The 25,525-nt window shown below is 35.7% G+C and overlaps 1 long non-coding RNA gene across 1 annotated transcript; it reads left to right on the top strand.

The window, feature by feature from the left end:
- The first annotated feature begins 11,890 nt into the window (after nucleotides 1-11,890).
- Nucleotides 11,891-24,534, top strand: LOC129902598 (uncharacterized). The gene is made up of 3 exons (XR_008770116.1): nucleotides 11,891-11,971; nucleotides 12,651-12,725; nucleotides 24,356-24,534. It is a non-coding gene; the product is annotated as an uncharacterized LOC129902598 (long non-coding RNA).
- Nucleotides 24,535-25,525: the final 991 nt, after the last annotated feature.

Below are 25,525 nucleotides of genomic sequence, written 5' to 3'. Positions count from 1 at the left end.
GTTACATTGCTGATCAGTTCCAAGATAAGTTTTAGTAGCCTTTGATCCATGATCATTCTCCTTAGCATAATCAATTACTTGTATTTCATCACTTTGCTGGTATAATTGACTTGGGCAATTCGAATCATCCAAAGTTTGTTCTTTCATAGCAGCATACTCCACAACTTTACAACTTCGAGTTTCCATTGAGGACTTACTATTACATTGCTTATTATTCCCATGAATGCTTTGAATTTGAATTGAATCATGATCATGTCGATACCATTCTTGTATTACATGCTTTTATTGCTCTACTTTGCCTTGCAAATTCAATTCTTTTGAAAATTAGGCTACTGAACCTGCAGGTTCTTGGCTAGTACAGTTCTCAGAGGTCCAGAGGATATTTAAATCTATTGGAGGTGATTCAAAATGGTACTTAGAGCTTGGGATAAGCACATCCTAGTGAGGAACATTTTGGCATAACTTTTATTCGATTTGGGTCACTAGAGCTTCGGCGCCGCCACTGATGATTCCTCCAATAGAATTAGCTGAAAATACACCCATCGATTAAACTTGACCTGGAGAAAAATCCCCAGTGGTTGCCATGTCTTGAATCTTGCCAAAAGTTTCTTGAATTTGCAGACGCATCTCAGGAGATTCTGAGGTGCTTCTCGCAAAAATTGCCTGATGATTGCTCCCAATTTGAGCGGTCAAATATTGTGATTTTTGGATCATATGTGGCCCTTGTGATGCTGATTCGACTCCTTTATTCCATTTCAGTTGAATCAATCCAGAATTTTGCAAAGAAATGATTCTTTGTGTGTGTTATAGCTCATCTTGAATTTGGAGACGCAGCTCAAGCGTTTCAGAAGTTTCGATTGTAAAAATGGAGTCTTACCTGATCGAATGTACTTGACTCAATCCAGCTTCACTTGAAATTGCTACTGCATTTTCAGTATCTTTTTGCAGATTCAAAGTATTATTAGCTGGATTAGAGGATAATGCTTGATGAGCTATATTCATTTTACGATCCGGTGGCTGGAGAGCTCCACCAACTGTCTATGTTTCTAGTGTGAAAAGTTTTACTCATGTCTAAATAGGTACCCAACCTATATTATACTGTCCTCCAAAAGTGCGAAGTAAAGAATGAGCCTCAATCAGAAACAATAGAAACAAGAACCCCATGCAACCAAACTATTTGCTAATGTAGAGCTGAACCAACTTCTCGGCTATGTATTTCATCTTAAATTGAGTAACATGAGCAGGCTTGGTGAATCTATCAACAACCACCCAAATAGAGTCATAACCACCTAAAGTAGTAGGAAAACCTATCACAAAATCCATGGTGATACACTCTCACTTCCAAGTAGGAATGGGCACCCTTAAAGATAAACCACTAGGTCGTTGATGGTCACACTTGACTTGTTGGAAAGTCAAGCACCTAGACACAAACTCCACAATGTTCTTCATCATGCAACACCACCAATAATGCAGACTCAAATCATGGTTTATCTTGGCTGCTCCCGGATGAATAAAGTATCTTGAATAATGTGCTTCTTCCAAGATCAATCTAGTCAAATCACCCACCTTAGATCCACAAATCCTTCCTCCAATCCTCAATACACCCTCTGAAAAGTACTACTTCTTTAGCATCACCTCTCAACACTTTGTCTTGAATGATACACAACTTCTTATCCAATGGCAAAAACACCACCATCCTCTAAAGTCTACAGTCGAACAAGGCTATTAGCCAGCTTATAAACATCCAAAGCCAACAATCACTCTTCAACACGAATCAAGGCAAGACTTCTCATAATAGAAGACTTTTTACTCAAAGCATCCTCCACTATATTGGCCTTCTATGGTGATACAAAATAATGATGTCATAGTTCTTTAACAACTCAAGACATCTATGCTGCCTCAAGTTCAGATCCCTCTGAGTGAATATATACCGAAGGCTCAGATGATCAGGGAATTCCTCACAATGCACACTATACAAGTAATGACACTAAAACTTTAGCACAAAGACCACTACCGCTAATTCCGAGTCATGGGTAGGATTATTCTTCTTATGAGTCTTCAACTGTCTAGAAGCATAGGAAATCAATTTCCCCTTTTGTATCAACACACCATCTACGTAAACTCCCAAAGGATCACAATACACAGTAAACATACACCTTCATATGGTAGTGTATAAATAGGTGTCAAAATCAACAAAGTTTTAAGCTTTTGAAAGCTCGCCTCACACTCATCAAGCTAATGGAAACCCACACTCTTCTACGTTATTCTAGTCAATGGGACTGCAATAGAAGAGAAACCCTGCATAAACCTCCTATAATAATCGGCTAACCCCATATAACTACAAATCTCAATAGGAGAAGTAGGCCATATTCAATCTCTAACTGCCTTAATCTTGGCTGGATCCACCCTAATACCCTAATTGGACCCCACTGTTCCAAGAATGCCACTGAATCAAGACATAACTCACACTTGGAGAACTTTGCATACAACTTATCCTTCCTTAGTCTTTGAAGTACTATCCTCAAGTGGCCAACAAGATTCTCCACAGTCTTGTAATACACTAAGATGTCATCAATGAACAAAATCATAAAGGAATCCAAATATGGGAGGAACATCCCATTCTCAACTCTATGAATACCATCGGGGTGTTAGTCAACCCAAAGAACATCACCAAGAACTCATAATGGCCATATCGGGTCCAAAAAGATGTCTTAGGAATATCTAATGTTCTAATCCTCAACTGATTATAATCAGACCTCAAGTCTATCTTGAAAAATAACGCTTCCCTTTGAAGATGATCAAACAAATTGTCAATGTGAAAAGAGGGTATTTGTTGCTAATAGTCACCTTGTTCAACTGTCTATAATCAGTTCAACTGTCTATAATCAATGCATATCCTCATAGACTCATTATTCTTCTTCACAAATAGGACCGTGCACCCCAAGGTGACAAACTAGGGTGAATAAATCCCTTACTCAAAAGATCCTACAACTGCTCCTTCAACTCTACTGGGGCTATGCGATAGGGAGGAATAGACATGGGCTTGGTGCCTGGCTCTAAATCAATGGCAAAATCAATATCCCTATCAAAAGGAACGCCCAGAAGGTTAGTAGGAAATACATTTACAAACTCCTGAGCCATGGGAATGGACTCCATGGGAGGTGGCCCAATAATAGTATCTTGAATGAAGGATAAATAAGATAGATACCCTCTATTGATCAACCAATTGGCATAAAAAAGGAGATATTCTTATTAAGGTAGGAACCACTATAACCTTTCCACTCAATCTTTAGGATGCTAGGTATCGCTAAGGTCATAATCTTAGCGTAGTAATCAAGAATAACACTAGAAGGAGAGAGCCAATCCCATACCCAAAATGACATCAAAATCAATTATCCCCAATATGGTCATGTCTACCACATGTCATATTCCACCAAAGTAACAAGACAAGATTGAATGTGTGGTTAGCTATAGTTTAGGCTAATGATGGACTTGATTAGTTAGTATTAGCATTATGATGTTGTTGTGTGTTATCATGGGAAAGGTAATTGAGGGAAATTAGATTATAAGTTGGGAACATTTGGGAAGAAAACCTTTTGAGTAGGTAGTAGTTATTGTTTTCCCATTTATATTATATATGCTTGTTAGCCGCTTCATGAAAAATACATACATGAGATATGATTAGGGAAAAGGAAAGATCATGAGTTGAATGCTAAATGTCATCAATTGTATGCAATAAATGTGTTACTGGTGTACAAGTGTGATTGCTATTCATTGTGGCTGTGATTGTGATGTGTGTGGATTGTTGGATCGGGTACCACACCGATATATTTAAATTTAGTATTGTGCCAGTACATTGGATCGGATACCACGTTGATATATTTAGATTGAGTGTCATACTGATACACTAACAGTGGGAATGGGTACCACCTGATACATTAATAGTTTATGCATGGGCTCCATGAGAGAAATGAGTTTACTTTTCATAATATGATTGTTGCATGTTGGTCCGTGGATGGGCCAGATTTTTAAATGTTTTTTATTTATTATATATTGGTCCTTGGGTGGCCGATTGATGTATTTAACTATTGGAGTGGTTCTTGAGTAGACCAAGGTTGCATGTTAAATACAGTGAATGATGTCTTAGGGATACGTGGTGATCCGAGTTACTTGAAAGGTGTGATAAATCAGGTATGTCTTGTTGTGATGTTGTGGATTATGTAATTAGTGAGTGTTAAGTTCAGGTAAAGACTGGGATTTAGGGTTATATCTCTGATGGTAATAAAAATTGTATGCTATCTGTCCTACTGGTTGGGGTTATGTATGCATATTTTTGTATAATTGGAGCATCATTAATTTAGGGTGTTGGCACAAGAAGGGGAATAGTAGACTGGTTAATAGAGTTAGTAGTGGTTTGTAATTGAGGAATCTCTATGTAATAGAAGAGTCAGGTTATGATTTGTTATAAGAGTGGAATGGCCCATATGGTTGAGTTGGCAACAGAAAGAGGAGGGGGTAAGTTGAGATGGAGCATAGCTGTTCCAAGGTAATTTTTGTTTGTCATGAAATGGTGTCTGAGTGAACCGAGGTCCTAATTTTATATTTAAGTTCCATGTTTCTTTGATTATTTGCATGATATTATGTGGTGGATTTGAGTCGACCGATGATGCCTACCAGTACATGTTGTTTGTATTGATACTACTCTTGCTATATTATTTGGTATAGTCGGGTTGCAGGGTCAGTGATATTTCTTAGGTGAACACGATAATAATCTCCAACAGCTTTCATTCCTTTCTGCTTATGGTGAAAGATGTGCCATTTTCTTTATGATAGTTTATTCTTAGAAGCTCTTGTACATATTTAGATTAGTTATTTGGGAGGGTTGCATTGTTGTTTTTAACAAAAGAGTTTTCATGATACTTGTAAAGAATTTTCTATTTAAATCAAGGTTGAGATCTTCTTTATTATTAAAATGGCGAAATATGGTGTTTCTATTTATTTTGTATAGTTAATTTTTAAAATTGGATGGTAAGGGTTCTCTTATCTATGTGTTAGAGTAGGTGGCTTGTGACAAGTAAATAGAGACTTGTCAACTCTTAATAAACATTCTTGATTTAGCTTTTAGACTCAACCACAATTAAATAGTCAACTCAATTTTAAACTCAGTATTATCTTTTTAGCTAAATCTTTCTTTCAAATTAGGATTAATTTCATTTTCTCTTATACTTTGATTGCAAAAACAAAAAACTAAAAGAATTTAATAATCTATATCTCTGCTTCTTTTAATATTCTATAATGATTGGAAATTAAAATCTACAGATTTTCTACTCTCGTAATTGACTTGATTTGAAGATATAAAAACGTCATAAAGTTAATAAAAAATATATTTTATTCTATTCGAAGAAATAAAAACTTCATCAAGTTAAATAATTGTTTTTGTTCATTCATTTGATTAATACTGTTTTTGTATTTTTCAAGCCGAATGGGAGAAACAATTACTACTCTAAATGTTTCTGATTTTGGGCAACAACAATGGTTTAATCAAGTCGTTCAATATTTGTACCTATTATGGAAACCACAAAAAACATGAAAAAATATTGACATCGACTTTAAATGATGACAACATAAGATATTTTTCTATGTGACCATCCTTAGTCTATAGAGGTTCATCATTGAGGATATTTCGGTCCCATCAGAAGAAACTTTGGACAAAGAACAGTTTATGGTAATAGAGGCTTGGAAATATTTAGACTTTCTATGAAAGAGTTGCACTTTGAAAGGTCAGAAAGATTGTCTGTACAATGTGTATAGCATGTGCAAAACTTAAGAAAATTGTGGTTATTAAATTTATAGATTTTAAGATGATTAACAACAAGACTATTATGTCTCAAGTTCAAGATTTACAATTCATTGTTGATGGTCTGCTTGCCGAAGGTATGATCCGTATCAATATTTTTATTAAAATTATTGATTTTGTTAATATTCTAACTCCATTATTATTGAAGGAATGATCATTAATGAATCATTTCAAGTAGCAACATTGAAAGGTTGCCTCAATTGCAAATAGACTTTAAAAACTTTACTTGAAATACAAATGCAAGGAGATGATGCTAAACGATCTTATTGTTTGTCTAAGAAATTTAGAGGAAAAAAAATTAAATCTGATAAAAAAGAAGATTAACGAAAATTCTGTAATTTATGTTCAATTCTTGAAGATAATTAAAAAGTAGTATCGAGATTAATGTCAAGTTCTTTAATGACCCGCAAGGTTATTTTCTCTGAATCTATATATTTTCATTGTTTAGACCTTCTTTATAGTGACCCCAATTCATTTATGACTTGCTCTGACTGACAATTCAGTCACCTGATCGTTCATTTAATTTTTATGCAAGTTTCTGTGTTTTAGAGATTTTAAAGTTTGAACGATTGACTTTTATCAAAACCTCTAGTAAACAACCTCAAAGTGAAATTCAGATGGTTCTGTTAGCTCTGAAATGTCAAGTTTGGTCTAGAAGGACCCTTGGTTCGACTTTCGAGCTCATTTCGAGCTACCTTGTAGAATTTTATCTAAAATTAAGCCTTGAGTATGAGACCCACTTTTTATTAAGATAGAATCTAAAAGAAGTTTTTGACATCTCCATTGAGTCTGAAATATCGTATTTGGTGAGGTAGCACAATTTATTTCTGTGAATGTGTTTCCAAACCAATCCCCGAGCACTCGATTTGAGTCTGGTCGGACTTAGCAAGTTTAGGTTGGTGATTGTGATGGTGTAGCCACTTAAGAGACCCTGCAGCACTTTCGTAGTGGCCTCTTAAGCAGCCAAGGAGATGCTTAAGCAGACTTTCCAACAAGGGCCTAGCTGCTTTCATCCCCTAAAAATTCGTCCCCTAAAAATTAGCAGAATTAAACAAAGAAATCAATTGAAATCAGCATGAGAAACTACAATCTTAGACTATAGAATTTGTATTTGAATCCTATTGATATATAATCTACTGCCTAGATAGCAACAAATGCTTGACTATATAATATAAAATCTTGAATGTTACTGTTATAACCCGTACTTTTGTACCTTTGAACGCGTTCTTAAGCTTCTTGAAAGGCTCTTAAGTTTCTTGAAAGGTTCTTAAGCTTCTTAGAAGTTACCATGTGAGCCGGATAATCTATAACGCTACCAAACAACTATAAGAAAAGGAGAATGTGAAGCCCCATAATAGAGAAGATTGGCAATAGGGGTATAAGAATCAGGAAGAAGTTGGGGGCCAAGTAATGAGTCGTAGGAATCGACCTACTTACGTAAGCTACCAACTTGAAAATCTTACATTCTTAAGCTACTCGAGTTCATACCAAGCTTACGTAGCAAGGATTACATAGATTTATAAAGTAAGATGAGATTACGAACCCACAAGGAGGAGAAGAAGGTGACACATGGCAGCAAGAGAGAGTGCCATGTGGCAGCATCTGGAAGTTCCACATGGCAGAAGCTGAAGCATTGGGGGTGGGGCCCACCTGCCATGTGGCAACCCATGGTTGGAGGTGTGGTGCATTGGCCCTATGAGGGCTTGACACGTTTCACCGCTTAGGGGCTGACACATGTCACCCCCCTAAGGTTGCATATATATATATATATATATGTTTTATGACTTTTTAATTAATTCTTATCCCATAAGTTTCATCTTCATTCAAGAAAATTCTAGAAAAGAAAAGAGAAGAGAAACTATAAACTAGAGAGAGGGAGCTACGAATTTGGGAGAAAAAAAGGTAAGTTCTCTGATTTCGTTTTGTAAATTAATTATCTAAGGTATACCATGATGATATGAAGGTGTTAGTAATGAATATTTATGGTTTGGAGCAGCACCAAAAGGATAACAAACAGCCACGAAGTTTCAGCTGCGCTAAAAGAGCTTCCGAGGCGAGTTTTGGCGAGTTTCGGGCAAGGTAAGGTTTTTCCTTTCAAATTGGAGTTTATGATGTTTTTATGAAGTATATTACATGTCTTAAATGAGGTTGGAAGTGGAAAATTTCATAAAGATGCTTGACGTTAGAAATAAACTAAATTAAAGTTGTTATAGTTAAATCAAAGTCGAGTAGTGTGTTGTGATTGTGGTGCTGTGGTTGCAGCTGGGTAGGTTGCGTGTTGCAGGGATGGAAATTATTCGAAAAGTGGTGTGGGTACTGATGGTTTCAGCCACACTACCCTCCATTTCATATGGTTAAAGGTTTTTACGAAACAAAGATTAAATACTCAATTTTGGTATCGTAGTTTTGGGCGAGTTGTGTAGAATTTTTACTTCATCGTATTGGAGTGATATGATTATATATAGCTGATGGTTGTTGTTGGTAATATGGCTGCTAAGATTAGCAGTTAGATAGGGCAAGTTACAGGGGAGATGCTGCCCAATTTCTGGTAACTTCAGAACTAGTAGTAAACTAGTCGAGGGAAATGGATAAGGAAATGATTCCTATAGATACTTGGTTGTGGATTTGGAAGTTGGACAGTGGAAGGTTATTAATCTTAGTATTGCTTCCATGTTAAATAGGTTCAAAAGACGACGAGGCGAACGTGGTGAAGGGTGACCCATAAGAGATATGTGAAGCTACCTTCTTTCTCTTGGCATGTTTTTGGCATAAGTATTTGGCATAAGTATGTAAAGCTACCTTCTTTCACTTGGCATATTTTTGGCATAAGTATGTAAAGCTACCCTTCTTCTCTCTTGATATGTCTTTGACATCAGTTATGATGTTATGATGAAATGTTTATGGTACCGAGTCCCTTGATGGGACAAGTAGGATATATGTTACTATCTAAGGATCGGGCCATACGTTCCATGGCACATATGTGTATGACGACTATATGAGGGGAAGTAGAGAGTATGTAAAGCTTATTTCTTCTTTTCTCTTTGCATGTCTTAGTCATAAGTGGTTGGTATATGTACTATGGGGATAATTCCATTCATAGAACCCCGAGTATGGATTGTAAATCTTATTCGCTTCTTGATGTTAGAACTCCTGTGATAGTTGAGTTATTGTCTTATAAGTCTTCTACATGACGAAAGGTAGTACTCGTGAAGCCTATCCCTTCCTTCTCTTGAAATAGCTTAAGGTAAGTGAAATGGTATACGATATGAGTTAGAGGTAATTCTATTTATAGGTTCCGGGTGTAACTCATGGATGGTACTCACTTCTGAATGTTAAGGGTCCTAAAGCAGTTGAACTACTACCCTCGAGCCTTCCATATGTTGGATAGTAATTGGATACGCAAGCTCGTATTCCTAAGGGCTCTAGGGCGATGAATGTATCTGATTGCGTAAGCTGTGTAGCATTATCTTGATGTACGTCTATGATGCCTGAGGCTCTACTTAATATGATCCCTAATGACCCTCAGAGGGTACTCAAGACAATTACTACCCGGATCTTCAAGTGACGGTTCACTTAGCTATTTCATGGAGTCTCAGATAATGATTTTGCTTGTATATAGTTACTCACTGCTCTGCTCGTGCATATGTTTAATATATCTTCCACCAAGTCCCTCACAAGAGGGTCAGGTACGACCGAGTCCCATAAAAGTCCAGGTATGATATAAGATAATATAAGTATTCACCGAGTCCCATAAAGGGCCGGGTATGATCGAGTCCCATAAAAGGCCGGGTATGACCGAGTCCCATAAAGGGCCGGGTATGATATATGTATACGATGATAAGATGACATGATTATTGACCGGGTCCTATAAAGGTCCGGGTATGGTATATATACGCATATGATGACATAATGATACATTTGTAACATCGAGTCCCACAATGGGCCGAGTACGGAATATGACACTGAGATACATAACGTTGTTTTACAAGATGTAGGTATAGTGATTTATTAATTGTTATACTTGTTCCTTGCATTCCTATGTCAATTGTGCGCTCCTTATGGTATTACATGCTTTACATACTCAGTACACATATTGTACTGACCCCCTCTTTTCGGGGGGGCTGCGTTTCATGCCCGCAGGTACAGATACACACTTTGGGGATCCGCTAGCGTAGAAGTCCCACTCAGTAGTTCAGAGGCGCTCCATTGTGCTAGAGCCTAGATTTTGGTACTAACCCTTGATGTATATATTTATTTGTTCACGGGTACAGCGGGGGCCCTGTCCCGCCTTATGTTACTGTTCTTACTCTTAGAGGTCTGTGGACATGTATGTGGGTTATATATGTGTGTGTACAGTGGTGCCTATAAGACTTATGTTTTGGAACGTTCCCTTTGCCATGGAAACATCGTTGGCTTATATGTTATCATGCATGTTGATTCCTTATGACACAAATAGGAGACAGGGTTACTTACAGTTAGCAGGAGAACACGCGAGTGTTCAGTTTGGGAACCCGTCACGACCTACGGGGTTAGGTCGTGACAGTTACGTGCATTAGCAAGTAGCTAAAAATACAAAAATAGTACCATCAAGAATCTAAAAATAATAATACTAAATGCATAATTGTAATAGAGGAAAAAAGATAATTATATTAGATATATCAAATCATTTTACCTCATAAAATTGAACTATGCAAAAATGGCTAATAATCTTCATTATAGATCTCTCTCCTTCAAATCAAATCAAAGAAGAGAAAAAAATAACCAAACAAAAGACAAAAGATGAAGCATAAGGAGAAATGAAAATAAAATAACCATTATACAAGTCTCAAAATGGATTTTTCTAAGAGTGATTTTAAGGTGTCATCAATTTATGTATTAAATTATTTGAGGGTTATGAATATGAAAGGTTAGGAGTTATGGACATTACTAATATTAATTAAGAGTAGAATTTATGTATTAAGGAGATGATTTTATAAAATAAAATAATTGAAAAAATGAGAGAAAAAAGATAAATACGAATGGAGATCATAGAGAGGTGCCACATCACCTTGTCTATTATCCCCCTTTATATCTAGATATATATTGGTTTAGACAATTAAAATACATAATCTAATTTTAGTTTTTCTTATATGTTTAGTAACGTAAATAATACTTCTTAGACTTATTTTAGCATGATTTAGTACTTTTTAATTCTGATAATTTTCATTATGGCTTATTAATTTACAATATTAAGTTTATTCGATTTTATCATTATTTTTTGTTGGATATTTTAGTGTCATCACTCATCTCATATTTTGTGTTATTTGTTTTAAGAAATAACTTAGATAGTTGTATTTTGGTTTGACTAAAGAAATATTTGAAGCAAAAGTTAATTATATGTTTGTATGGATACTTTACGGATAAAATCTGAAAATCCGGATGTTTTTTTGAAAACAACCAGGGTTGAAAAACTCAAATTTTATTAGTTTAGTTTTGTTTATAGATTTATAAATATGAAACAAATAATTTGATTTGATTTTGAAAAATTTGAATTCATCTGGTCTATGTACACCCCTACGCGCACCAGTTATACATAGATTTTAAAAGTATACCAAATAAGGTATTAATAACATACAAAGCTAATGCATGCATTATTTTTGTCAATACCCAAAAACCTAAGTCATGATGGCACATGATGTACCGTAAATTTATGGTACTTGTAATGCTTTAAACTTGGGTATTTGCAAGTCTTTTAAATATTTGTTAGCAAATTGATTGTGTTTTGTCTTTGATTTGCAAGAAAATAGGTTTCGTGTAACGACCCATTAAGTCGTTCTGAGTACTAGAGCTTTTTATTTAATAAAAGACTCATTCTGTAAATTTTTTAAATGGGTATTTTGGATTGTTCGATAACTACGGTTATTTATTTGAGGGGTAACTTTAGATAACTAATTTAATCAATGGGCTAAAGTGATATTATATTTAGTACCATATACCCCTTAGTCCATATTTATTAAAATAGTTAGTAGGGTTATCACTTTTAGTACTTAATTAATTTAGAAAAGAAAAAAAGAAAAGGAGGAAGAAAACGAACCTATTTTGGCGAGGAGAAACAAAAAGCCATAGATCATCCAGGTAAAAGGAAAATAACCAAACTTCACTATTGTAATTATGTGTGTGTTTTAGAATTACAATTGGAATGTGGGTATATTTTGTTGGACTTGGGAAATAACTGTCATAATTAATGCTTGGGTAGACTTAATGAAAATCGAATTGGAATGTCTAATGTTGCAATCTGAGTTCAAACGGTTGTGACAATTTTGGTGGTTAATCATTAAGTTATGATGGCGTAATGATGATCTAATAATTGGGAAGTATTACATAGAATTGAATTGAATATGATTTTTGTTCACTTGGGTCCCTTTGAAATTATGTGAATATTTGTAAATAGTAAATTATTATGTGATAATTGGCTTTAGATTTAAAACGGTAAGGATTGATTGACAGTGTGGTGTGGTTCATAGTTGCTGCCGTTGGTTTCTTAACCAGTGGTTTCAATGTCAAATATTATTATTTTATTATCATTTTATAAATTCAAATTTTGATATATTGAGATAGACAATTAAATAATAAGTCTATTGTATTATATGAATACCATTAGAATTATGATATTGAAGGAAATGAGGCTTAACCTTAGGCTTGAATTTTAGGGAATTGATTATAGATTGGGATGAGTTATTGAATTTAGGCAATATATTTATATAATATTGGTATCTACGGATTCGTTTGCTTACGAATATTGTATAATTGATAGATTGGAAACATGAGGCTTTGAAGAAAGTAAAGACATTGATGGATTAGCTTGTTTTACTTCGATTCTTCGGTTGAGGTAGGTTATGGTTTATTTTATATCATAGATAGACTCCTAATAGTGATTGATAGGCGTTGAGTAACGTGTGAAGTTTACTATGCATTTAATTGTTGTGGTTTGAATGATTGGTATATTATTGTGATTGGTCTGAAATTCCAAGACCATGAAATCCATAATCTTGAACTTGCTCTATCAAAAATGGTGCCTTGAATAAAAAAGGCTAGAAATATTTTTAATAAAGTGCAATGTAATAATAAAGAATTATAAATTAATTATATTTGGATCGGGTTTTATGATCCGACATTGTTTATTTGGATCGGGTGTCATGTTCATATTTGGATCGGGTGTTACGTTCCTGCACGGTATATTTGGATCGGGTGTCACATTCCGACATGATATATTTAGATCGGGTGTCACATTCCGACACGGTAATATTAAAGGAAAATAAATTAAAATGACTTAATGCTACCCAATCTCCAATAACTCTTTTCCCAAAAGAGCGTGATGTGAAGGCCTGAGTCCTCATGTGTGATCTTAATATTGCTGACTGGTTATGTAATTGCTCATTGTGTTGTCACATGATCTTGATCTAGTTGGTTGTCTCCTGTTAAATGCTATGGTTGATTTTTTTCTATTACTTTATGCATATTGATTTCTATTTTGAGTCAGTCGATGATACCTACTTAGTACATGTTGTCCTGTACTGGCCCCTACTTGTATTTTTTTCTTTGATTTATTTTGTGGAGTGCGGCGACTGTTTCATCGACTTTGACTCGACCTCAGCTCTAGCCAGTATCCAGCACATCAGGTTCCAGGGTGAGTTATTCCTTCTAGCTCGCGTTGGATTCTCTCGGGCATGGGATGATGTTCTTAGTTTTTGGACCCATTAAGTTATTTATTTATTTTGGTGTATAATATTTTCAGACTTAGTATTTTAAAATTAAATGTCCTTGAAATGATGACTTTCAAGTTTTGGGAAAACATATCTAATAGACCTTAGTGGATTGTTGCTTCTTACTTTCGTAAGTTAGGCTTCCACATTATTATCGTATTTCATAAGTTGAACAACTAATATAGGTTGGGGTTGTATTGTTGGTTCTCCCACCTAGGAGGTTAAGTATGGGTGTCACTAATGACCCATTTTGGGTCGTGATATTTCGGCAACTGAGAAGAAGAATATAGTGTTGGCAGCAAAGTTTTGGCCATCTACGAGCCAACCAATGAGTTGTGACCCTTTCCACGAGCCGTAGATGGAACTGATAGGTGAGAAGTCTGTGGAATTAAACTCATGTATGAGCCATGAGATAAGCTATGAGTCATATGAACTTCTAAGAGCCATAGATGGATGGTCGTAGATGACATTTAGAGAGTAAAAGATTTAGACTCATACTACAATTAAACAGGATGGACCATACATTGGTCCACAGGTCCCGTCCGTAGAAGAGATCTTGAGATTTAACTGAACATGGCTTTCCACGAGTAGACTTCACGAGCCGTGCAAGGACCTATGGTCCGTAGGTCATGAGTCATAGAATGCTGATGAATTCTACATTTCTTAGATTTGTTTTGTTTAGGTTTAAGATGTCTATAAATACATTTTTAGGTTTTATTTATTTTATCATGTTCATTTTAGAGTTTGAGAATTAAGTGTGAACAACTTTTGCTTTAATTCTTGAATTCGTGGGAATTTAATCATACTTTTGATCGATGATTTTGATTTTTCAATTCAATTCAAGATTCCAAATTTTCATACTCATTCTTATAAGTGCATGATTTATTTTAACCAACTTATTATCAATTGTGATCAAACAACCATGAGTAGCTAATTCCACAACTAGAGTTGTGGAACCATGAATAACTAATGATGTACATCTAATAAATAGTAATTCTTGAATAGTATGCATGAATATATTGGTTTTCCCTTTGCTTTGATTATTTTATAACGGTTGTAAATGTTAGAACTCTCCTTATTCTTACTTACCCGACCAAGGAGGTAACGAATAGGAAAAGAAATTATACAACGAAGATTTGAGGCTATCATTCTTATCTAATAAATTGAATAGACCAATGGATAGCTAATTTGGGATCAAGGGTAAGGGTTAGTAAAGAACACACCCATAGATGGAGCAAGTTATTTTGAGGACCAACCACTTAGGTGAAATTAACTTACCGATTTAGCATGTTACACACTAGATAGGATTACTACTTTAAGGTTCGACTAAGTTAAGAATTTATGGGGAATACATACACCTTAGTTTCGTACTTTATTGAATTCAAACACATTAATCTGTTACTTTGATACTTGTTACTTGCAATCATTAATCTCAATTACTTTTATGCAAACCACCCTTTTACGGAAATACCATGATTAAGAGTATAGATAATAACAATTAAGCTAAGTTTGAACCTCATTCCTCGTGGAATCAACCCTAACCCTTTTAGGTTCTTTATTTGAACAATGACCACTTTATACTTTATTTAGAGGAGTAATTTGGGCGTGTCAAATTTTAGCACCGATATTAGGGAATAAGGCTTTTAAATTAGATTAATTGTGTTATTTGACTACTAGTCATTATTTCTTAATTTATGTTTTCTTTTCTTTTTGTTCATGTTCAAACAAGTTGAGTTCTAGTGCATACCTTATAAGTGGAGTCCAGGCGGACCCCTGTTTTTATTTAATCTCAAAATTCAAATAACTCTCAAGATAATAGCCAACAACGGTTGTCGTTAAACAAAGAAGTCACAGAATGACTCAGAATGCAAGAAGAGAATGTTTAGCAAAATCTTACTCAAGTCCATCGCAGAATGTTCAGAACAACCATCTGATAGTGAGAAATTGCCCTCTACCTGGATAGAGACTCAATTTCATTATCTGGAACAACTATGAGATAGAACACCACACCATTAGGACCATGGGTGCCATCATGTTACCTTCATTTCCCTAGGAACAAAGTTGACTGTCTCTAGTGGTTTGATTTCAATGCTCAACAGTTTAGGATTGTTTTCGGGCATGCCATCTAAAGACCCTTATGTTCATCTGAACAACATTGTGTATGTTTGCCAGAGCACTGTAGGTAATCCAGACTTGAATATGGATGTTATCGGATTGCGGGTGTTCCCATTAGCACTAAAAGGAGAAGAAAATACTTAGATGACTGAGCTCCCATATATTTCAAGTACTTCATAGAGGTAGTTGTATGAGGCTTTTATAGAAAAATACTTCCCTTTTTCATAGAAATTGAAACTGAAAGATAAGATCAACAACTTTCAATAACTATCCAGAGAGTCGATAAGTGTTGCATGGGAGAGATTTATAATATATTTGAGGAATGTTCCAAATAACAGAATCATCGATGATTCATTTCTTGAGATATTTTATAGAGCATTAGACGAAAATGGAAAAGAAGTTGTAGACACCATCACTAGAGGAACATTCATGGTAATCACTCTTGGAAAAGCTGTTGAGAAACTAGATCGGGTTGCTAAAACAAATAAAGCATGGAGTAATAGGGACACAAAAAACCTCGAGGAGCACCTTTGCAGTAGGAACCAACCAATATGCAAGGCAAGTGCATGAATAAGTGCTCCAAGATTGGCACAGTTGAGAATGGAGGTTAACTTGGCATTAAAATAAAATAATTCAAAAATATTCAATGCAATAGGCTACCAAGGTAGAGTGCCAATACATGATGATTACGAATATGATGAGGATGCATACTATTTGAATCATCAGATGGGGGGTTTCCGAACTAGCACCCAAGCTTCCAATCAGGATACATAGCATCAAGGTCAGAACTACAATCATAAAAACAACTTCAACCGAGAAGACAACTACAATGGTGACAACAACTATAATTAAGATAGAAACTATAATTGCGATACCAACAACAGTTGGAATGGATATAATGACTAAAATAGGGGCCAATACAAAGAAGGTGATTGGGCAAAGAGAGACACTAACAGAAACAAAAAGAGTGGTGCATATGTTTCTCTAGGCAATCGATATGGAGGATAAGGAATTGCAAGGCCTGAAGACATGATGACCAAGATGATGAAAAAGTATGACTCTACTGAGGGAAATATTAAAGAGATTTGCAATGATCTATTGGGTATGAATCATAAAGTAAAGTTGCATTCTACATCCATCAAACATATTAAGCAACAGTTGGTTCATATTTCCTCATCCTTAAATCCATGCCAAAAAGGAAACCTTCCAAGGAATAAAGTCCAAAATTCAAAAAATGATTGGCAGTGCATAGCAGTAACCACCTTAAGTGGTAGAGTTGGCCAATCAGAAGAGAAAATTGATAGTAAGAATTTAATTGAAAAACAGCCTCAAAAGGGGGAGAAAAAGCTTCATGTGGATATTGACAAAGAGAAATAGGCCACTAAAACTCCAACTCCCATGCCACGACCTCCTCCACCTTTCCTACATAGATTGATAAGAGGAAGAAAAATATCACAAGTTCATCTTAATGTTGAAACAACTATTAGTTAATGTCCTTATGGTTGAAGCATTAGAGAAGTTGCCTCAATATGCAAAGTTAATGAAAGACATTGCGACAAAGAAGAGAATAGTGAGTTTTGAACCTATTGATAACTTGCATCATTATAGTTTAATAGCCACCCTCTCTCTTGTGCAAAAGAAAGAGCATCCTGGAGCTTTCACTATTCCATGTACTATTGGAGCTTTTAACTTTGCTAAAGCTTTGTGTGATCTAGGTGTTACCATTAATCTGATGCCACTAGCAATATTTTGACAATTGGGCTTGGGAGCCCCCAAATCGACGCCAATGCGACTATTTATAGTATATAGTACAATAGGGTATTATTTATGATGTTCTGGTGAAGGTTGAATTGATTATATTCCTAAAAAATTTTGTTATTCTCAACTGTGAGGTTGACTTCAAAGTTCCTATCATTCTAAAAGACCATTCCTAGCCACTGAACATGCTCTGGTTGATATAGAGACTGGAAAACTAAGGTTAAGATTAAATAATAAGGAGATTATTTTCCATGTATGTTAGTTAATAAGCATCCTAATGATATGCGAGTAATATCAGTGATCGATCTTGTTGTAAGGTGCAACCTGAGATACCTATTAAGGAGAAAAAACAGATTGGGTGTTGAAGCACTAGATACAATGATCATTAAATTTGATGGAGAGCACATTGTAGAGTATGAGGAGATGGTTAATGCACTTGACTAAATAAGGAAGTACAGTTTTGCACCAAAGAAACTCAACTTGGATTTGAAGAGTAGAGAAACCCCACCCACAAAATTGTCCATTAATGATACTCCGACATTAGAACTCAAAGCCATTTCGTCTTACTTATAATATGTGTTCCTAGGTCCCAACAATACCTTGTCGGTCATTAAAGTTGTTGATCTAAATGAAAGGAAAGTAGTGGCATTGACATATCTGTTGAGGCATTTTAAGAAGGAAATTGGATGATCTATAGATGATATCATAGGAATCCCAACAGGTATCTGTTCCTATAAAATCTAAGCCATTCCATATTGCAAACCTAGCATTGAGCCCAAAGAAGACTTAATCCACCTATGAAAGAAGTCTTCAAGAGAAAGATTATCAAGTGTTTAGATGTTGGCGTGGTTTATCCAACTGCTAATAGTAAATGGGTAAGCCTTGTTCCATGTGTGACTAAGAAGGGAGGAATCACTATGGTGCTGAATGCAAATAATGATCTCATTTTGATAAGTCTAGTAAGTTGTTGTAGAGTATGCATAGACTATCATAAGTTGAATGTCTGGGTAGAGAAAGATCACTTCCCACTGCCGTTCATGAATTAAAATTAGACTGTCTTGCTGGTAAAAGTTTGTACTATTTTCTTGATGGTTACTCAAGCTACAATCAAATATCAATCACCCCTGAAGAGCAAGTGAAGACCATTTTCACTTTCCCATATAGGACGATTGCCTTCAAAAGAACGCCATTCAGGTTGCCAAATGCACATGCGACATTTCAACATTGCATGATGTTCGTATTTTCATACATGGTGGAAGACACTATTGAAGTTTTTACATATGATATTTCGATGGTAAGTGACTTTTTGATGATTGCTTGGCTCATTTAGGTTATGTATTAAAGAAATGCAAAGAATGCAGTCTCGTGCTAAATTGGGAGAAGTATCAATTCATGGTAAAAGAAGGCATAGTGCTTGGTACTTGGCATAGTGTTAGGGAAGAAGCATGAGAAGATTTTTCATCCCATATACTATTCTAGCAAAGTCCTGAATGTTGGTCAAAGAAACTACATAGTGACCGAACATGCATTGCTTGCCGTAGTTTTTGCATTCAAGAAATTCAGATCCTACTTGTTAGGCACACAAGTCATTGTACATACTGTTCATGTAGCATTGAGATACATTATGGCAAAATAAGATGCTAAGCCAAGATTTATTCGTTGGATGATACTATTGCAAGAGTGTTACTTGAAGTTTAGAGACTGAAAAGAGATTAAAACTCAGGTTACTGATCACTCATCCAGACTATAAGAAGAGGCAATGTTGAAGTTGGTAGATGGGGTTGAGATAAGTAAGACTTTACTAGATGAGAAAGTTTTGGCAGCATCACATGATCTAATTATGTGGTTTGAATATTTTGCTAATTACTTGATTTGATTTGTGATGTGGTGCCTTTAGATTTGTCTTTTTATCAATGTCGAAAGTTTATGTCTAATGTGAAGAACATTTTCTGGGAAGAACCATATTTGTTTTGTGTTTGTGTTGATAGAATTATTTATCGCAGTATATCTGAGTTCGAGATGATAAGTATTTTCAGAGCATTTCATTTTTCTCCTGTTAGAGGCCATCATAGTGGTATTTGGATAGCCTATAAGATTTTCCAATATAAGTACTATTTTCCCTACTATTCATGAAGATGTTAAGGATACCAAATCATGCGATCATTGTCAAAGTGAAGGAGGTATTTTTAGGAAACATGAACTCCCATTCACTCTTATTCTGGTGATTGAATTGTTTGATGTTTGGGGCCTTGACTTTATGGGACTATTTGTGAGTTCAAATGGGATAAAGTACATATTTGTTGCGGTTGACTGTGTGGCTAAATCTGTGAAAGTCGTAGAACTTTCTAATAAAGAAAGAAAGGGTGTCACCGCACTCTTTAAACGAAATATGTTCTCAAGATTTGGTACACCGAGGAAAATAATCACCGATAGAGGTTCCCACTTTTGTAATAAGTTGTTCGAAGCATTGCTTGAGAAATTGAGGTTCGACATACTCCTTACCATCCACAAACTAGTGGGAAAGTTAAAGTTTCAAACCATGAGGTCATGCAAATCTTGGCAATGACGGTGAATGCGAATAGAACAGACTGGCCAAGAAAGCTTGATGACACTTTGTGGGCATAGCAAATTGAATTCAAGACTCCCATAAATATGCTACCTTACCAACTTGTGTTTGGAAAGACTTGTCATCTTCCTATAGAGTTGGAGCACAAAGCCATGAGGGCGCTTAAAAAGCTAAATCTAGATTGTGATACTACATTAAAACAGAGTATGAATCAACTTAATGAGCTTGATGAGTTTTGACTAAAATCATATGAAATTTCAGCCTTGTACAAGGAGAGAATGAAGAAGTATCATGGCCAAAAGATTGAAAAGAGAGAATTTGCGCCCGAAGATTTGTTCCTCTATTCAACTCAAGGCTGCACTTATTTCTTGGGAAACTCAAGACAAAGTCAGTAGGACCATTTCAAGTGGTTCAAGTATACTCACATGGTGTGGTTAAATTGGAGAATAATGATAGAATGAGGTTCAAGGTAAATGAGCAAGGAATCAAAGCTTACATGGGCACTGAGGAAGATTCAAGGGGGTGGAAGTATGGAATCTTGGTGAAGTATGAGTAACGAAGGAGCCTGTATTATGCAGCGACATTAAATCAAGCGCTTCTTTGGAGGCAACCCAAGATGTCTTAGTTTTTGTTTCTTTGTAATTTTCTCTTTTTAGTTTTAATTTTAGTATAGTATAGGTTAACTTACCGTCCGTGTCAAAAAAAGTCAAGAACTATAAAAGGTAGGCCTAATGGTTGTTACATGTGCAGGGATCTAAAGAAAAAGCTAGAAAAATTGAAGTTGCAGAAGGTTCTATGGATTAGGTTGACGGGTCGTAGGTCCATCCACGACTTGAAGACTTTGTTTGTAGAATCCTGGGTAAAATGAAATATTAAAGGATTTGTTCTATGATACATTTATAAAAGTCGTGCATACATTGACAAGCCATATTTAGTACTCGTAGAGGCCAGTGTACATGACTAGATGCAGGTTTAGATCTACGGGTGCACACTACAAATCATTCCTCAAAGAACGGGTCTATAGTATGTGCTCGTAGATCCCAGGTACATTTATGAAATTTAATGAAGTGTGAAGTCAATCCATGATGTCTTTCCACAAATTGTAGAAGTTTCTACGGTCCATAGTTGAGCCTCATGGAGCCCAAGTTTAATAAATTGAACTCGATTTGACCCGCAATACTCCTTTGGTTTAAAATACCTCCAACTCAAATTTTCCCACTAACTCATCACTTTCAAATTTCCCTTTAATAGTAAAAAACCACCATAACTATCACACATCTTAAACTCCACTCCAATTCTCCATCACCCCTAGTTTAAAAACTAGTTCCCTAAATCCCCAATCAAGAAATGCACAAACAGTGCCATAGGTTGATCGAGCGGGTTAGTAAAGCTTTGAGTACAAAGGCCGGGTTAAAACTCAAATTTTTTACTCATAATCATCTAAAAATCATACGTGGGTGAGATTTCCTTCCCTACCGTTAGATGATTTTTAAGATTGCACTTGACATAGGATTGGTTTTGAAATTCTCTGACCGTTGATAAAACACTAGGAATGATTGTATGTGTGTTGCTAAATTGGTGAATACATTAAGCACTAGGTTGACCTGTTGATTTGATAAAATAAAATTGAAGCTTTGGTTTTAAATTTTGACACTTACCTGGAATTTTGGCCCCTACGAAGGTCTTCTATGAGTTGCAATCCATTCCACGCCTCGTAGTTTCCCTTTGTAAATGATTCTTTGAAGGTCCAGTATCTAAACTTCCATGCCATAAATGTCGCGAGTGCTATCTACGGGTTGTAGAACCTTCTATAATTCGTAGATAAGGATTGTGCAATTGAGTCTTGAAACCAGTAAGATTTGTTTGGGACTATGATAGGGTCCTACATCTCGTGATCCTTTCCATAGTCTATAGGTACCCATTCGCAGGACATTATCAAAAAATACAAAAAATATTTTTTCTTCTCTTTTGTTTTTCTTGGTTTCTTTAATTTAATTTTAATGTTTCCTATACTTAGTTTATACTAATACTCTTTTCGAAAGTACTATGCTTCCATAATCAAATCCAAAGCACAGAGAAAAAGCTTCAACACCTTCCAAAAAGATCGCGGTTCAAAAACTTAAGTCTCATATACAAGATGAGGCCAAAGATGACAAACATAGTGGCTCCAACGTGGAGTACTCTATTGGTTCTGACTCACCTACACAGCCTCAAACCACTCAAAATAGAAAAAGACAAATCACATCATTACCGGAGCATGTTGGAATAGCTTTCTCTCCTCTCCCCGCGCCACATCAATACATACCTCTCACTAGTATAAAGAGGGGGAAGAATCTTTAGGAGAAAAGAGTGGAAATGGAGAGTCATAAACATAGTCCAGCTCCTAGTCATAGTCCACAGCTTCACCCTCAGTATCTACCTCTCACAATAAACCAAAAATATAACAAAGATCTTCACAACCAGTACGTGTGTAAGACCCCAAAAGTTGAAAATTTGAACGAAAAAGAATTTAAGGAAAATTTGGACTGTCCCTAAGTCTAGGAGTGGGTCTACAACTCATAGGGACCCTTACGAGTCGTAGAGGTGACTCATAGAGGTGAGTGAGAGGCTGAAAAACTTAATAAGAGAAGTTTGTGGTCTACGAGTCATTTAATGACTCGTCAAGGAGTCTACGACTCATAGAAGACATTTGTAGTGTAGGATTTGACATCATGCAACTATTGACTCTCAGAACCCACTTTATGACTCAATAGGATGAGTCGTAGAGGGGATGACGACTTCTAACCACGAGTCGTATACGAACTTCAAAGGTTTAGAATATGCAAGTTTTAGACCTGCAGGATGACAAGGGTCTATGACCCGTAATCCTTTCAACGAGTCGTAAGAATGAATCATAAGGAAATATCAAAGACCCCAAATCTCAAGGGTTCCAAGGACTAGCAGGATAAGTCGTTCCTATGACTTGTCATCGCACCTACGACTAGAGTCCCATTCGTAGGTCCAAAATTCAGATTTAATGAAGGGTATTTGTATCTTTTCTCAAGTTTGGCTCAATGAACCTAGACACTTTTATGGCCAAGTTCAAAGCTTATAGTTACCCAACCCTTCAAATTTCCCTCCTATTCTAATTCATTATTCAAACATTCCCTAGTCAAGGCTATCAAATCTCTCTCAAGTTCCTCCTACAATTTCAAGCTAGGGTTCCAGGTTCATCAAGGTTTCTCTTCAATTTCTTAGTTGATTTCATCAAGGTATGTTTGGATTGATCCATGGGTTCCTTTCACCCATGGAGTCCCAAAGTTTTTCTCAAAGATCTCTTTAAATTTCATTGGTTTCTAACCCTAGTTTTGATGGATTGCATTAGGCTATTTTAATTACATTTTTATTATTATTAATGATTATTATAAGCATGATTTTATATCAATTGTATGATTTCAAGTTGAATTATGAATGTCCCTGCATGAAGCTATTTTCAATGATGATTTACTTGAATTATGATTAAGGAGTTCAATGATTTTCAAGTATTTTCATAGTTTTCAATCATATTGACTATGTATACAAATTATACTCTAATTTCAATTATGAATTTTGATCATGGATTACACTATGCTCAAGATATGAATTTTATGCAAGTTATAAAGAAAGGTGACTTAGAATCCTTAATTGGTGACCTAGGAACCTAATGACATGAATTATGCAAGTGTTGTTTGTAATGTTGAAAGTCTTTACTCACATTGCAACTATGATATGAAATGAGCTACTCTATGAGTTTTGACCCTATGAACAAGATTATCATATATGCTAAGTATGATAGCTATATTATGTATTCTGTGGGATTTGACTTAGCACCGAATGAGTCTTAAGGTGGGGGCTCGACTTATGGGATCCTTATGTAAAGTCTCTTATCTCATAACTACATGCCACCGTAGGATTTACCTTTATTGACTATCTAGTGGATCCACATAAAGCATATGTTTATGACACCCATCTAGAGGAGTAGAGTCTACCTTGGCAAGTAGATTCCCCTTTCTTCCATTATATGGGGAGACATTGGGATTCCATGTTATAGATTACATGTTGTTATTGTCGGTTATGGTTATATCCCACATATATATACTCTCTTTATGTTCTTTTACAATTTTCAACTATGTCTCTAATGCTTTGATTATTATAATTTTCTCATGACTTATTCTTTTTTATCATGTACGTTATTTGATCATTGCATCCTATGATTTGTATTGCATGGCATGCCCACATACTTAGTATATTCAAAAGTACTAACGCATATTTTTTTGCCTATATTGTCTCATAATGTAGGGGTCGAGGATCATATTCCTTCCACACGTGGCTAGTTAAGTTACCATTAGATGGAGTTTTTGGTGAGTCCTCATCTATCAAGGGTGAGTTATGAGTTTTCTCCTTTTTGAAAGACTTTTTCACATTTATATTGAGGGTGAGTTAGGGACATGTCTTAGCCCCCGCCCATCTTGATTAGTAGAGGCATTTTTTGGACAAATGATGTAGAGTCTATGTTTTCATACTCTTATACTTTATGGTTTGAAACTCTTTCCTATGTTACTCTCGCTTTACTTTATCTTATGTATGCTTATGATACGACAAGAGACTTGGTTGGGGCACTTTGGTGTTTCGATCATTGTGACACATTTAGGGCCTAGTCCAGGTTGTGAAAACGTGTAGGGGATGCCAAAAAATGGTATGTACAAGGGATGCTCATGATATACTGCGATGGACTTACTCAAAATGATAAAGGCAAGTCTAATTGGGAAATTATGGAGGAGCCTCGCATTCTTCCAAAAAGTCTAGCGGTAGTGCCTCAAATTCAGAATCTCTTTTCTCATCATAGATGTGAGTGGATGGTAGCCTATTCGAACAAATATAGTCCAGCCATGGTCCATGAGTTCTATGCATTATACGTGGCAACAGTGACCAACACCAAACCATCCAAAGCCAAAGAGCTTGACCAACCTTCATAATATAGTACATTAGTTTGTGGTGTTTTGGTCGAAATATCGGAGTACACCATTGGATGTTTTCTTCATGGATCAGAATATGAATAGATAGCCTTGACAATCGAGTATGATTACCATATGAGTATTATCCAGAATAATAACATTATAAAAGATTCAGCCTCGAAAGAAGAGGTGATGAAATGGATAGCCAAATACATAACAGAGCAAAGAGTCAATGCTGAGAAGATATCCATCCCAAGTCTGATAAAGAAAGCCTCATTGAACTTCGCATCAAAATTTTGGTGGGCTGTAGTGTAATCTCTATTATTCCCCACTATGGAGAATAATTATTTGACTCTAGATTGTGCGGTGTTGTGGAGAGTATTATGGAAGGGTATGAGATTGACTTTATACGATGCATCCTTACAGAGATCCATGAAAGAGCGTTCTGGCATACCACGACCATTTCATTTCCACGTATGATTTATCAAATTTCTATGGACTCTAGAGTATATTC

This window comes from Solanum dulcamara, chromosome 9 (assembly GCF_947179165.1).
Source record: "Solanum dulcamara chromosome 9, daSolDulc1.2, whole genome shotgun sequence".
Lineage (NCBI taxonomy): Eukaryota > Viridiplantae > Streptophyta > Magnoliopsida > Solanales > Solanaceae > Solanum > Solanum dulcamara.
Note: the sequence above shows the minus strand (reverse complement) of the source record. Positions and strands in the feature narration are given on the sequence as shown.